The sequence below is a fragment of the Balaenoptera physalus genome (assembly GCF_965194825.1).
Source record: "Balaenoptera physalus genome assembly, chromosome: 3".
NCBI classification, from domain to species: Eukaryota; Metazoa; Chordata; class Mammalia; order Artiodactyla; family Balaenopteridae; genus Balaenoptera; species Balaenoptera physalus.
The window spans coordinates 86,939,116-86,953,148 of record NC_138890.1 but is presented as its reverse complement, the minus strand read 5'-3'; positions in this window follow the sequence as shown (position 1 = coordinate 86,953,148).

Genomic DNA, 14,033 nt, shown 5'->3' with positions numbered 1-14,033 from the left:
GCTCCCAGCCCCAACCCGCCCTGGTGGGTGAGCAGACAAGCCTCTCAGGCTGGTGAGTGCTGGTCGGCACCGATCCTCTTTTGTGGGAATCTCTCTGCTTTGCCCTCTGCACCCCTGTTGCTGTCCTCCGTGGCTCCAAAGCTTCCTCCACCCACCCACCCACCCCCTGTCTCTGCCAGGAGGGAACTCTTCCTCCTTCACAGCTCGCTCCTAGAGGTTCAGGTCCTGTCCCTATTCTTTTTTCTCTGTTTTTTCTTTTTTTCTTTTGCCCTACCCAGGTATGTGGGGAGTTTCCTGCCTTTTGGGAAGTCTGAGGTCTTCTGCCTCGTTCGGTGGATGTTCTGTAGTTGTTGTTCCACATGTAGATGTATTTCTGATGTATTTGTGGGGAGAAAGGAGATCTCCACGTCTTACTCCTCTGCCATCTTGAAGGTCCTCCAACACTATGTAGTTATTAAGAGAGATTTAGTAGATGTGTTCCAGTTATCTATTGGTATATAACAAAACATCCCCAAACTTAACTGGCTTAAGACAACAATAACATTTATTTCCCTCACAATCTGCAATTTGTGCAGGGTTCAGCAAGAACTATTGCATCTGCTCTACTCAGATTCATCTGTGATAGCTCGAAGGCTGGGAACTAAAATTATTGTGTATCTGGTGATTCATGCTGGGGCAACTCTTCTCTCTCTCTCTGTTATTCAGCATGGTCTCTCCAGCATGGCTACTTCAGGATAGCCAGACTTTTTACAGGTCAGGACTCCCAAGGTAGGTGCATTCTCCAAATGATAAAGAGCCAAGGAGAAGTTGTGCTGCCTTTTACAACCTAGCCTCTACTATCATAGTATCACTCTGTCACATTATATTCCTTACAATCAAGTCACTAAGGCAGCCATATTAAAGAGGGAGAAGAATTATACTCCAAGGTTGGATAGGATGGGATGGGAGTGTCAACAAATTTACAAATATGTTTTAAAACATCTATATGATGTGTATTTACTGACATTTAAAAAGTCTTCATATATTATAAGTACAAATGTTACAAGACATATATACATGTTAGTTGCTTGCTATTTATATTTCAATGTATAAATATCTAGTAAACTTAATATAATCTCAATGTTATGTGTCAAAGCGTTAGTAGTCTTTTCATGTGGGTAGAGGGCTCAGATGGCTGATCCATTTACTTTGGTTGTTCTGTGGTTTTTCTGTAATTCAACAAATATATGCCACTGTACAGTTTAGAGGAAATACACAAATATTCTTTTGTGGAGCACTGAGGAGACATTCTTTTTCAGAAAAGGATTTTTTATATATGAAAAAGGAGGTAAAAGTTTTCACTAAACATTTAATTGCTTAGCAAGTTTCTGAGAGGTGGGTTCAGGGTTCTCCTTCATTTTTATTGTGGAGCTTCTCCTTAATCTTTAATCTCTTAAAAAATATGCCAGTTCCTATTCAATTACTGATTTGGACTCAATTAACGATTTGGACAACAAATATGTATTCAATCCCTGCAGGAAATAGAGTGGTATCCTAAAGATTCAAAGTACATAGAAAACTTTAAATGGTGACATATCCTTAATATACTTCAAGAATAGTAGAGAAAAGAAGTTACAAGGATAAAAGAGACAAGAGCTGAAAAAGTATAAAAAGAAAAAAGAAGAAACATAGCAGTCATTCTTATATAATTAACTAGATTCTCTGCTCTAATTTCCTCCAAATTTACCTTCCTTAATTCAGATCACCAACATTTCTGGTGGAGAGAAAAGGCAAAGTATCATATATAAATGCTTAGGCAAACTTCCAGCAAATATTACACATTGTGAATTTCCCAGTGTCAAAGAAGTATAGGGTTTGCTCCAGAAGATGACCCTGTGCAGAACCAATGTGCAAGCCTCAGGCCTGGCCGAGGCAGAACAGAGTAGTTGGGAAAGTTTGTTTCAGGTGCCCTCCCTCAACTTCTTTGACTGTACTTTTTCACCATGGTCCTTCCTTCTATGACCCCACAGCCCAATGACCACATATTATATACTTAGAGACCAGGATCTTTCGCGGCACTGCATTTTCTTAATCTGTCTTCCCAGGAAGATTCCCTGATTTAGGATCTTCCCAGCCCAATTAATCCTTCCCATCACCTCCAACAAACATTAGTCGTCATATGAGTCAGTTTTCACAGGGTCTTTTTCTTTACTCAGTGACATCCAGAGGTAAAAATGAACTCACACCTGTGATGAGTGAGGGGAATTCTTAAACTCCTCACTTATGTCTTCACATTCAACTAGTGTTCATATATTACCTATTTTCCATGTTTAGGAATGGAGACACAGAGTTGAATGAGCCTGGCAGGCAAACATAGTTATAATGCAATTAAAGTACTATTAAGAGATAATTATTAATAAAGATTTATGAAAACACAGGGAATGCTTATGTTTTTTGGGAGATATTTTAAAGGTTTCATGCAAAAAATACTTGAGCTGAAACTGGAAGGATGATTTCTTTTATTATTTCTATTACATTTCAGCATTTTTTAAATTCTGAGGGAAGGGACTTCCCTGGCAGTCCAGTGGTTAGGACTCCACACCTCCACTGCAGGGGGCCCCAGTTTGATCCCTGGTCAGGGAACTAAGAGCCCACAAGCAGCTCAGCATGGCCAATAAACAAACAAACAAAAAGACAAATTCTGAGGGAAGAATGAAATGGACAAGGATATTTAAGGAAGAGAAACTAGTATAGAAGCATGAAATAGCATGGCATAATCAGTTCATCACAAGTATTCCTGTGTGGCCTGAAGGTATGGATAAAATTCGGAGAGGTATATAGTAAAGTAGGCTAGAGCTAATGGTATGGTATCCTGTTGGACACTACAGGGGTTTATTAGCAGAGGAGTGATAGTAAAAGATGCATTTTTTTATTTATTTAGTAAGTGAAGAAACTTAGATATTGGATCCATTGTGGAGGATGAATTGGATGTGGCAGTGCCCAAGGAAGAGAGAAATTATAAGAGGCTGATGCAATAATCTGAGTAATAGATGACATCAGCCTGAAACGAGGCAGTGCAGTAGGTGTAGAAAAAATGATTCAAAATGTTTAGAACTTGAATTCAAGAAGGCTAGTGACTAATTATATATAGTGGGTGAGGATGAGATAGTCATAGAACATCTTCAGTCCCTCTATCTTGAACAATTGAGTAAAATTACTGTTTTTCATGTAAGGAACCCATAAAAAAGAACAAATTCAGAAGGAAGGAGATGAAGAGTTTGGTTTGGACCATGATGAATTTAACATGCTTCACAGATATTCACATTGACATATCCAGCATGAAGTTGGAAATGTAAGTCAGTAACTCAGGAGAAAAGTTGTATGTAAATGTAAAAAAAAAAAAAAAGGAGATATTCCTTTGAGAGTTGATAATCAGGCAAGAGCTGGAACCATGGAACTGGATGATATCACCAAAGGAAACAAATTGAGAAAACATCCAAGGAAGAGTTATGGAGAACACCAATATGTGAGAGTGGGAAGAGAAAGGCAAATTAATGAAACATATTGAGGATAGACCAGAAAGACGGGAGGTGATCTAGGAGAGTGTGTGACATGGAGTATCAGAGAGAAGACAGTATCAAGAAGGGAATGGCCGGACAGGCTATACTGCCTGAAGACAAAAAAGCATGATAAGAAACAAAGTCTTTGGACTTGGAGAACCTGAAAAAAAAAAAAAACTTCACTGAGGGCAATTTTTTAAGAGATGTTAACAGAAGCCAGAGAATGATGGTTGAGAACTAAATAAAAGCTGAAGAAGCTGAAAAGGAAAATGTGGATTATTAGTTCAAGATATTTAGTGAAGGTAGAATGACAAGGAAAGCTTTTACAATATTGACTCAGGTTTTCTGATCTAGAAAAAAAGGCAATGGAAAGAGGGAGATCAAAATTGAGAAGAGATATAATTGACTGATTAAGGTCTTGAAGGAACTAGAAGATAGGTTCAAGAGTTGGGGGGAAAGAAGGGGTAGGTGACAGAGGCAAGGAAATAATAGTTTAGGAACTGAAGCGCAAGAAAAGTTAGGTTATTCAATTCCTGTGGCCTCTATTTTCTCAGTTACGTAAAGAGAAAACTTAGCTGCTCAGAATGAGATGTGCAAAAGAATGGGACTTATGAGGTATTTTGGAATATCCATTAAGGGGCATAAAAAGGGAAGTAACTAGGACCAGGTACAGGATATTCAAAAAGCAGTAGAGTTGAAATTCATTAACATGACGTGTCACCCATCTGCAGATTGTACAGTTTTTCTTTTTCTTGGAGAATCCTAAAGCTTTGGAACAAGAACAGAAAAGTTAAATAGCTCTTGGGAGCCAGCACTGGGTGTGGTCAAGCATTGGGGAGGGAAGAAATTGCGAGTGCTGACAAGTTTTACTGAAGTTATTAATCACGGTGGAAAGATGTGTAGCTTGAGGAGAAAATGATGTCAAGTCATAAAGGAATGACAGATTGAGAGGCTTGAAGTCTAAGAACTCAAGAGTTCAATCAATTTCATTTAAGACTTATTTGTTATTCATCTGCTACATCCCGAGGTCTGTACTAAACACTGGGGAAAGAGCAGGGTCCCTCTAGAGATTTATAGTCCAGTAGAAATAAAGTCCGGTAGAAATAAACATAAAGTTCAATGCCAAGATGAAAATATGTTTGGATATAATTGGGGACCAAGGTAGAGAGTTCTTATTCACCTGGGGAAGAATGAGTAGGAAGGTAGCTTAGTGGGGACAAAAAGATAGAAAAATTTAAAGAACAGCAGTTTGTGTTTTGAAGTTTATGTCTCCACAAGGACCTTAACGAACAAATCTTTTGATGGGATTTCTAGCAGCCTATTGGGAGGATTATTTGAAGTTAGGATCTTTGATATTGTACCACAAATATCTAGCTTAAAGGGTCATTGATGCACCCAATATCTCACCAAAGTATCAAAGGAAAAGAACAACAGCTGATAGCTATTAGTATTTACTACGTGGTAGGCAAGATTCAGATATATAGAGAGAGAGAAGCTCATTCAAGGCTCACAATATCCTTATGATACTATTATTATTACTCCTACATTATGAAACAGGAAACTGATGAACAAAGAGATTAAATAATTTGCCCAAGTTCACACAGCTGGTAAGTGGCAAAGCCAGTGTTCCATTTGAGACAGTTTGGTCCTCACACTACCTCACAACACATCATTTTGAAAACTGAGACCAGAAAAGATATTTCCAGTTCCAAAGAGGAATTTCCAGGTACTTCCATCTTGATGGGACTGAACTGAAATTGTTCACTGGTCACCCATTGGTCGTATCTTTGAAAGTAGGGAGGAAAATCCTTATCACAATTCTCATTAAGGGGTTTAACTGAGGAAGAAGAGCTAATTGCTAATTTGCTTTCCAAAAAGGATGACTCCTGTTAACTTCAATTAACTTCGCTTTGGTGAGTGGTTGTTGGCAAGTTTACACTAGATTGCAGGAGATAGCTGAGTTCTAGAAGTTAAGGGCTGCCACCCATAATTTTCCCTTTACCTTTTTCCCTATTCAGCCCTCAGCCTTCCCACCAAGTAAGTACTGGAAGAATGGTTTAACATTAGCAGTTTGATGAGGTATCAGATAATTAGCCAACCTGGGAAGCCTATGTATTTCAGCTAAGTCCAGCCTCCATCAAGGACCACAGCTCATGACTGGGCACTTGGTCGGCATGGAAATTGAGTGCTCGGTTGACAGACTGACTTACTGAAAATGCGCTCACAACACTGATGTCTATCCCTGTGTCAGAGCTCTGCAGCCAGGCTCCTGGCCAAGGAACAGGCACCATTGGCCTGAAGCAGACTCAGTTCAGGGCTCTGAAACAGAGAAACATGAGAAGAAACGTGCTGTGGGTCTGCCTGCACCAACATTTTCACCCTTCACCTCTCACCTCACTTCTGGGAGGAGTACCTGGCCCACTCTCTTCAGCTCTCTGTGAGCCTGATAAAAACATCTGCTGCCTGAAAGCAACAAAATGCATAACTGGCAGCAGCGCTCTCATCCTCACTCACCTGAATCATCCACCCAGGTGCACAGAAGGCAGAGCCAGCAGGGGTAATGGCTACCGTCTGGGTATGTCTGGCTGTGGGGAGCAAAGAAGCAATCCTCAGAGTCTTAGAGTTTCTGAGTCTCACCCCTGCTCTCTCCCCCTGTGAATAGAGGAGGGGCATCTGGGAGGCACATGGCTGGTCACCCCACCACTTCTCCAGCCTGAGGGATGGAGGGCTGTCCTCTCTCTCGCATATTCCCTCTACGGGTCATATTTCATTTGCAAGCAGTGCTTAAGTTTGCTTTTCTATGAAAGTGCTAGAAGTCATGTAGTTCAAGCATGTTTTTTAGCGTTTTCCAGTCAATAATAAGGTGAAAATAGGAATTCAAAATTACAGGGATTTTTCCCAAGAGCCATATATAGAAAACAATTTTATATTCAAAGGTAAAACTATTGGCAAGACATTATTATTTGTTCTCAGGTCATTTTATTTTTTAAATTATTATTTCACTTAACAATAGTAACTTTTTATATTTTCCTCTCTTTCCTGTCGTCTAGACTCAATTTCAGGCCAAGGTTTTGGGGCCACACTACTGAGACAGAACTGTGACAGGGAGAGTAAAACTATAATTTTTTAATTTGACTTCCTTAGTTAGAAGATTTAAAGAAATTATTAGTATGCAACTTTTCTTAACTTTTCCCCCTTACAAGACTTGCTGAGTATGAGGTAATTGTGATGACAAATATCCTTTTTACTACTGTGGCTAATTGCGATAAGAAAGATCCTCTTTTTTTTTCTGAATTGAGAACAATTTTCTTGTTGGCCAAAGGCACTGTTGGCTGTGACACTGTCAACTATGCCATGGCAGGAGTTAGGCCCCGTGTCCTACAGTGGAACCTACATGACAACGTAGTAACCTGCTAAAAAGGTGTTTTGGCTGAGGTTGCTGTGTATACTCCCAAATAGCCAGAGGGCATAATTTTGATAAATGATGTAGTTAAAATTTTACTAACCTGTGTGAAAAACCATTTGACATTCTTCATGCTAAGTAGAGACTATAGGTTTCCACTCAGAGCATGAAAAGAATTATTCCTTCAACTGCATGTGTATCAACAGAAATTATGAAGACATTGGGAAGAAACCAAAGGAAAAATCATTCTGTTAAGTTCAACTTTTTTTCTGAGTTATTTTAAAAATGAATAATGCCTTTTTGAAATTCCCAAATCAGAAGGCATATACTTTGGAGAAAGGAAAGGATGAAGATGAGGATTTAGGAATTTTTCCTGAGTCAGAAAACTTAGAACATTACAGGCAATTAATGAGCACCTCAATAGAGAATGAAGAATAAAAGGACATCTTGTTTTTAGAGAATATATTTCCACCTTAGATGAAAAAATTACATATATATTTCCAAACCATGCAAATAGAGGAGTTCCTAAAGTGGTCTTCATCATTCCTTTTCTTCTGAGTTCATACAAGAGCCTTAATAAAATTGGCCTATTCTTTCTCCAAACACCTGTTGTACACATTTACTCTCCTTTTCAACTTGCACCCTATACTAGTCCGTTATTCTCTCATTGTTTTGTATACATACACCTGACTTTCAAAACTTTCAAAACTTTTTAAGGTCAGAGAATGTAGCTTCGATAATTCTCACAGTATCTAATACTAACTACATAATAAGCATTATATTAAATATACTCATGATTCATTAACCAATCTTTCCTCCAGTAAAATCCCTTTTAAATAAACTCCATATCCAAAGTGTTGTGATGTTAAGATAAAAATGTGGCAAGAAACTACATTCCAGCCTGAAGACCCTAGGGATAAAATAGTTCCTGATCATCACTGTAATAAATTTAGCAAGGGCAAAGAAGTATACACCCTCTCAATCACTGACGCCTTTAGCATCTGTTTTAATGTCTTCCTCTAGCCCCAGACTTGCCAGTAACCTGGCAGACACCAGTGTCTACATGAATGACCCACCCAAAGCTCAATATCTGTTTTTTAACCTCTAATTTCCATTGTGTTTATTCCACATCAGTAAACTACTTCCATGGCTAGATACTAAAATTTATTATCCTGCATAATTATTCACTCTTGAAACACTGTCTCCAGTTCTCTGACCATGACCTCAGACCATTTCAGCCACATCACATGTATTTTCCTAATAAACTTTTTTTGATGCTCTGTTTTCTCCCAGTCCTCCCTCCTCTCTTTATCTCCTTTCATATACACCTTTAACTATATCATCCATCCATCTCTTCATCCTTTATCTTGCCATTATCAACTGTCTTGGCCCATTGTTTTTCTGTCACATCTCTGAAAAAAAAACCCAAATCTGGACCGTTGCAAAAGTCCATCTGCATTAGAGTTGCTGAGCATTGCTGCTGAAAATCATATAGAATTATATTATAGATTGTTACAACTAGAATTTTATGTTCTTTGACTTCAACCAGACCCTACACACTGTTCAGAAATTATTTCCCTATTTAATTTTACTTCCTAATCTCCACAGCAGCAATTCTTTCAATAATGTGCTGGGTTTCTATCATTTTACCTGCCCAGAATAGTATCTTCCTTTCTTCTGAGAAATTCACCTTTGAATGGGAGATGGCACCTTCTTACACATCCTACCAGGCTGTCCATTGTGAATAGTCTGGGGTGGGCACCTGGGCCAAGCCTGAACAGTCCTAGCTTCTACTCACCAGCCATCTGTGATTGCTAGAGAAATATAAATGTTATCAAGGCCAGATTAAATTCAGTCCTTCTGGAGACATTTTTGAACTGGAACTGGGGAAGGAGAAGGACAAGGGAGAAAGGAAAAAAGAAGAGGGGAAGAAGAAAAAGGAGGAGGAACCACAACTGCAATAGAACCATACAAACATCCACAGTACTCTCTGGGAGTCAGGACTGAAACCTGGATGTGTCTGTGTTGAGCCAAGTTCTTTACCCCCATCAATCAGACTGCTATGTCAGGCATTCATAGCTCGCCCCACACTTCCTGCCCAGTCACCACCCCTCTCATTCAGATGATGACCTTGATTTCCACTTTGAAGAGAAAATAGAAGTCAGAAGAGGAGAAATTCCTCAACTTCCTGCCACCACAACTGCACAAGTTCCTTTCTCTCCTGAGAGGGTGCAGGAGGATGCCCCCTCCAAAGTTATCTTTCCCCATGTTCTGGTGCCAGCCCTCCTGGTCAACACAACCTACTCCTTTGCCTCCTCTCCTTTTCTCCTATGTCCTCAGCCTCATTCTTAATACTGCCTCTTCTTCATCAGCACAGAATCATCCTCAAGTCTTGAAATTCTTAAAAAATAAAAATAACAAAAATTTCTCCAGCCTGTCCCCTCCAAGTACTATCCTACTGTTTTCCTCTCTACATTATGGTCAAATGTTTTTGCTTTAATTTGACCTTAAGTGCACGAAACTTAATTAATCATAATTCTTGGGTCACAATGATTGGTGGTTATCACTCCAAGCCTGGTTCACTTTGTTTATGTGGTTGATTCCTTACCTTTAACTCTGTAATAAGCTGCTATGAAAGCGTCATCTCAAACAAAAGCCAGGTCCCTCAGGTAAGCATCCAGCCTCTGCATTCCCATCTCCCTGCCTTCCTCTTTTCAAGGTGTCATCCTCCTGGATCCCAGGTTAATCCTTCACTGGTTTTCCTTTTAATATAGTTTACTTGCATCTATGTATTCTTTAAAATGTTGTTATTTTAACCTTATTTAAAAAGTCATTAAATATTATAATTTTGAATTATCTATCTTTTTAAATGGCATTATAGTACTTTTCTTTTGAGTGCTATATAATGTTTATCGGGTTAAATTCTCATTTACAAAGAGTTTTAAATAATGAATGGGAGGGAGGAGGAACCAAGATGGTGGAGTAGAAGGACGTGCTCTCACTCCCTCTTGCGAGAACACCAGAATCACAACTAGCTGCTGGACAATCATCAACAGGAAGACACTGGAACTCATCAAAAAAATACGCCACATCCAAAGACAAAGAAGAAGCCACAATGAGATGGTAGGAGGGGCGCAGTCACAGTAAAATCAAATCCCATAACTGCTGGGTGGGTGACTCACAGACTGGTGAACACTTATACCACAGAAGTCCACCCACTGGAGTGAAGGTTCTGAGCCCCACATCAGGCTTCCCAACCTGGGGGTCCGGCAATGGGAGGAGGAATTCATAGAGAATTAGACTTTGAAGCCTAGTGGGAATTGATTGCAGGACTTTAACAGGACTGGGGGAAACAGAGACTCCACTCTTGGAGGGCACACACAAAGTAGTGTGCACAACGGGACCCAGGGGAAGGAGCAGTGACCCTGGGGGAGACTGAACCAGACCTACATGCTAGTGTTGGAGGGTCTCCTGCAGAGGCAGGGGGTGGCTCTGTTTCACCGTGGGGACAAGGACACTGGCAGCAGAAGTTCTGGGAAGCACTCCTTGGTGTGAGCCCTCCCAGAGTCTGTCATTAGCCCCACCAAAGAGCCCAGGTAGGCTCCAGTGTTGGGTTGCCTCAGGCAAAACAACCAACAGGGAGGGAACCCAGCCCCACCCATCAACAGTCAAGCAGATTAAAGTTTTACTGAGCTCTGCCCACCACAGCAACAGTCAGCTCTACCCACCACCAGTCCCTCCCATCAAGCCTCTTAGAAAGCCTCATCCACCAGAGGGCAGACAACAGAAGCAAGAAGAATTACAGTTCTGCAGCCTGTGGAACAAAAACCAAATTCACAGAAAGATAGACAAGATAAAAAGGCAGAGGGCTATATACCAGATGAAGGAACAAGATAAAACCCCAGAAAAACAACTAAATGTAGTAGAGATAGGCAACCTTCCAGAAAAAGAATTCAGAATAATGATAGTGAAGATGATCCAGGACCTCAGAAAAAGAATGGAGGCAAAGATCGAGAAGATGCAAGAAATGTTTAACAAAGACCTAGAAGAATTAAAGAACAAACAAACAGAGATGAACAATATGGTAACTGAAATGAAAACTACACTAGAGGGAATCGATAGCAGAATAACTGAGACAGAAGAATGGATAAGTGACCTGGAAGACAGAATGGTGGAATTCACTGCTGCGGGACAGAATAAAGAAAAAAGAATGAAAAGAAATGAAGACAGCCTAAGAGACCTCTGGGACAACATTAAATGCAACAACATTCGCATTATAGGGGTCCCAGAAGGAGAAGAGAGAGAGAAAGGACCAGAGAAAATATTTGAAGAGATTATAGTCGAAAACTTCCCTAACATGGGAAAGGAAAGAGCCACCCAAGTCCAGGAAGTGCAGCGAGTCCCATACAGGATAAACGCAAGGAGAAACACACTGAGACACATCGTAATCAAATTGGCAAAAATTAAAGACAAAGAAAAATTACTGAAAGCAGCAAGGGAAAAACGACAAATAACATACAAGGGAACTCCCAGAAGGTTAACAGCTGATTTCTCAGCAGAAACTCTACAAGTCAGAAGGGAGTGGTGTGATATACTTCAAGTGATGAAAGGGAAGAACCTACAACCAAGATTACTCTACCCGGCAAGGATCTCATTCAGATTTGATGGAGAAATAAAAAGCTTTACAGACAAGCAAAAGCTAAGAGAATTCAGCACCACCAAACCAGCTCCACAACAAATGCTAAAGGAACTTCTCTAAGTGGGAGACACAAGAGAAGAAAATGATCTACAAAAACAAACGCAAAACAATTAAGAAAATGGTCATAGGAACATACATATCGATAATACCTTAAACGTGAATAGATTAAATGGTCCAACCAAAAGACACAGGCTTGCTGAATGGATACAAAAACAAGACCCATATATATGCTGTCTACAAGAGACCCACTTCAGACCTAGGGACACATACAGACTGAAAGTGAGGGGATGGAAAAAGATATTCCATGCAAATGGAAATCAAAAGAAAGCTGGAGTAGCTATACTCATATCAGATAAAATAGACTTTAAAATAAAGACTGTTACAAGAGACAAGGAAGGACACTACATAATGATCAAGGCATCAATCCAAGAAGAAGATATAACAACTGTAAATATATATGCACCCAACATAGGAGCACCTCAATACATAAGGCAACTGCTAACAGCTATAAAAGAGGAAATCAACAGTAACACAATAATAGTGGGGGACTTTAACACCTAACTTACACCAACGGACAGATCATCCAAAATGTAAATAAATAAGGAAACAAAGCTTTAAATGACACAATAGACCAGATAGATTTAATTGATATTTATAGGACATTCCATCCAAAAACAGCAGATTACACTTTCTTCTCAAGTGTGCACAGTACATTCTCCAGGATAGATCACATGTTGGATCACAAATCAAGCCTCAATAAATTTAAGAAAATTGAAATCATATCAAGCACCTTTTCTGACCACAACGCTATGAGATGAGAAATGAATTACAGGGGAAAAAAACGTTAAAAACACAACCACATGGAGGCTAAACAATACGTTACTAAATAACCAAGAGATCACTGAAGAAATCAGAGGAAATCAAAAAATACCTAGAGACAAATGACAATGAAAACACGATGATCCAAAACCTATGGGATGCAGCAAAAGCGGTTCTAAGAGGGAAGTTTATAGCTATCCATCCTACCTCAAGAAACAAGAAAAATCTCAAGTAAACAATCTAACCTTACACCTAAAGGAACTAGAGAAAGAAGAACAAACAAAACCCAAAGTTAGCAGAAGGAAAGAAATCATAAAGATCAGAGCAGAAATAAATGAAATAGAAACAAAGAAAACAATAGCAAAGATCAATAAAACTAAAAGCTGGTTCTTTGAGAAGATAAACAAAATTGATAAACCATTAGCCAGACTCATCAAGAAAAACAGGGAGAGGACTCAAATCAATAAAATTAGAAATGAAAAGGGAGAAGTTACAACAGACACTGCAGAAATACAAAGCATCCTAAGAGACTACTACAAGCAACTCCATGCCAATGAAATGGACAACCTGGAAGAAATGGACAAATTCTTAGAAAGGTATAACCTTCCAAGACTGAACCAGGAAGAAACAGAAAATATGAACAGACCAATCACAAGTAATGAAATTGAAACTGTGATTAAAAATCTTCCAACAAACAAAAGTCCAGGACCAGATGGCTTCACAGGTGAATTCTATCAAACATTTAGAGAAGAGCTGACACCCATCCTTCTCAAACTCTTCCAAAAAATTGCAGAGGAAGGAACACTCCCAAACTCATTCTATGAGGCCACCATCACCCTGATACCCAAACCAGACAAAGATACTACGAAAAACCAAAATTACAGACCAATATCACTGATGAATATAGATGCAAAACTCCTCAAGAAAATACTAGCAAACAGAATTCAACAACACATTAAAAGGGTCATACACCACGATCAAGTGGGATTTATCCCAGGGATGCAAGGATTCCTCAATATACGCAAATCAATCAATGTGATACACCATATTAACAAATTGAAGAAGAAAAACCATATGATCATCTCAATAGATGCAGAAAAAGCTTTTGACAAAATTCAACACCCATTTATGATAAAAACTCTCCAGAAAGTGGGCAAAGAGGGAACCTACCTCAACATAAAAAAGGCCATATACGAGAAATCCACAGCAAACATCATTCTCAATGGTGAAAAACTGAAAGCATTTCCTCTAAGATGAGGGACGAGACAAGGATGTTCACTCTCACCACTATTATTCAACATAGTTTTGGAAGTCCTAGTCACGGCAATCAGAGAAGAAAAAGAAATAAAAGGAATACAAATTGGAAAAGAAGAAGTAAAACTGTCACTGTTTGCTGATGACATGATACTATACATAGAGAATCCTAAAAATGCCACCAGAAAACTACTAGAGCTAATCAATGAATTTGGTAAAGTAGCAGGATACAAAATTAATGCACAGAAATCTCTTGCATTCCTATACACTAATGATGAAAAGTCTGAAAAAGAAATTAAGGAAACACTCCCATTTATCA